Raw genomic sequence first — 2782 nt, 5'->3', positions numbered from 1 at the left:
CAGCAGCTGTAAACTCTGTCGGACCTCTCTGTCTTCTGTCCTCCGTCCTGTCCGACTCTTTAAAGTGCCACCCCACCCCCTTCGCCCCCGCCCCTTTTCCTCATGTGTTTCCTGAAAACCAAACTCAAATAAAACTGCTGAGTCAGAGGTCTTTTAATGGAGCGACACACACACACACACACACACACACACACACACACACATATACACACACACACACACACACACACACACACACACACACACACACACACACACACACACACATATACACACACACACACACACACACACACACACACACACACACACACACATATACACACACACACACACACACACACACATACACACACACACACACACACACACACACACACACACACACACCGAATCATTCTCTTGCTTCAGTTTCACCATCAATATTTATCTATTAATTTATTGATCGACCAGCTGTTTTATTCAGAAGGACTCAGATAATCTCAAACTGGAGCTGGATTACAGTCGGTCCCTAGACCTGAACCCTGGCCCCTAGACCTGAACCCGGGCCCCTGGACCTGAAACCTGGACCCCAGACCTGAACCCGGGCCCCTGGACCTGAACCCTGGTCCCTGGACCTGAACCCGGGCCCCTGGACCTGAACCCTGGACCCTAAACCTGAACCCGGGCCCCTGGACCTGAACCCTTGTCAGTAGGGCTGAACCCGGCTCCCTGGACCTGAACCCTGGTCCCTGGACCTGAATCCTGGTCCGTAGACCTGAACCTGGGCCCCTGGATCTGAACCCTGGTCAGTAGACCTGAACCTGGTTCCCTGGACCTCAACCCTGGTCTCTATACCTGAACTCGGGCCCCTGGATCTGAGGCTGGGAGACCCTGTGTGGTTAAAGCAGGAAATCCTGCAGCGTAAATCAGAAGCTGTTGTTTCTGCTGTGTCGTCACTCTGCTGATAAACACTGAGGAGCCAGGCTGACTCAGCACACAGACCCTGCACCTTTCTTTCCAAGAATTCTACATTTATTAATTATTTACACATAAATACATGTTTGTTGTTGAAATATAAAAACACAACAGAAATGAAAGCTGCAGTCTGTTTCATGTTCAGTAGTCTCAGAAACCTCCGTCTGTTCCCAATAGTCCAAACCGTCCTTTCTTTCAGTTCCAGGTGTGAACAGCTGTTCATGTTCTCACAGATCCTTTTGTTTCTGAACACTCTTCTCTTTTGAAATCTGTTGTTTCCAGATGTGACCACAGACTGGATATAAAATTATTTGTAGCTTCAGGTCTGTAAAATGGTTCCGATCCAGAAGTGTCTTCAGTTGCAATACCAGCGAGTGCCACTAGAGGTCGGCTCCAAAAAGCCTCCGGCTCCATAGACTCCCATTCAACTTCTCTCATCAAATCCAAAGTGAATAAAATGTGTCCATCAGCTATCTCGGTGTTGTTAGCTAAAGTCACTCCTTCTTATTAGTTTTCTGGAGGTCCATCTGAAAATAATCCCTCATTCATTAGAAAAGAAGATTCAAGAAGACCTGTTTTTGGGGGCGTGTCTGTTTGATTGACAGGCCTGTGGTGCAGTCAGGTTACAACTATCGGTGGGCGGGACGTAGTATTGTCAAGTTTCAATCAGATCGGTCAGATCCACCGCTGCCTCCTCCCCCAGCTCGTCCAAATATGGTCACTTCCTGCTCCAAACTGCTCCAAACTAGCAAGATGGCGACGGACAGAATCTGAACTGGAGGATTCATAACGTTCACAAATCAACGATGACATCACTGATGGTTGATGACATCACTGATGGTTGATGGTTGGGTGTGACATTGTTATTTCCAGGTGTGACGTTGTTATTTCCAGGTGTGACGTTGTTGTTTATGGGTGTGACGTTGTTATTTCCAGGTGTGACGTTGTTATTTCCAGATGTGACATTGTTGTTTCCAGGTGTGACGTTGTTGTTTCCAGGTGTGATGTTGTTATTTACAGGTGTGACGTTGTTGTTTCCAGGTGTGACGTTGTTATTTACAGGTGTGACGTTGTTGTTTCCAGGTGTGACGTTGTTTCCAGGTGTGACGTTGTTGTTTCCAGGTGTTACGTTGTTGTTTCCAGGTGTTACGTTGTTGTTTCCAGGTGTGACATTGTTGTTTCCAGGTGTGACGTTGTTGTTTCCAGGTGTAACGTTGTTATTTACAGGTGTGACATTGCTGTTTCCAGGTGTGATGTTGTTTCCAGGTGTGACGTTGTTGTTTCCAGGTGTTATGTTGTTGTTTCCAGGTGTGACATCGTTGTTTCCAGGTGTGATGTTGTTGTTTCCAGGTGTGACGTTGTTGTTTCCAGGTGTGACGTTGTTGTTTCCAGGTGTGATGTTGTTTCCAGGTGTGACGTTGTTGTTTCCAGGTGTGATGTTGTTTCCAGGTGTGACGTTGTTGTTTCCAGGTGTGACGTTGTTATTTACAGGTGTGACATTGTTGTTTCCAGGTGTGATGTTGTTTCCAGGTGTGACGTTGTTGTTTCCAGGTGTTACGTTGTTGTTTCCAGGTGTGATGTTGTTTCCAGGTGTGATGTTGTTGTTTCCAGGTGTGATGTTGTTTCCAGGTGTGACGTTGTTTCCAGGTGTGATGTTGTTGTTTCCAGGTGTGATGTTGTTTCCAGGTGTGACCTTGTTGTTTCCAGGTGTGATGTTGTTTCCAGGTGTGACGTTGTTGTTTCCAGGTGTGATGTTGTTTCCAGGTGTGACGTTGTTGTTTCCAGGTGTGACGTTGTTGTTTCCAGGTGTGACCTTGTTGTTTCC

The sequence above is a fragment of the Embiotoca jacksoni genome, unplaced genomic scaffold (assembly GCF_022577435.1).
Source record: "Embiotoca jacksoni isolate LCO1_2020_lvr unplaced genomic scaffold, fEmbJac1.0.p SCAF_125, whole genome shotgun sequence".
NCBI lineage: Eukaryota > Metazoa > Chordata > Actinopteri > Embiotocidae > Embiotoca > Embiotoca jacksoni.
This window is presented reverse-complemented; position numbering follows the sequence as displayed.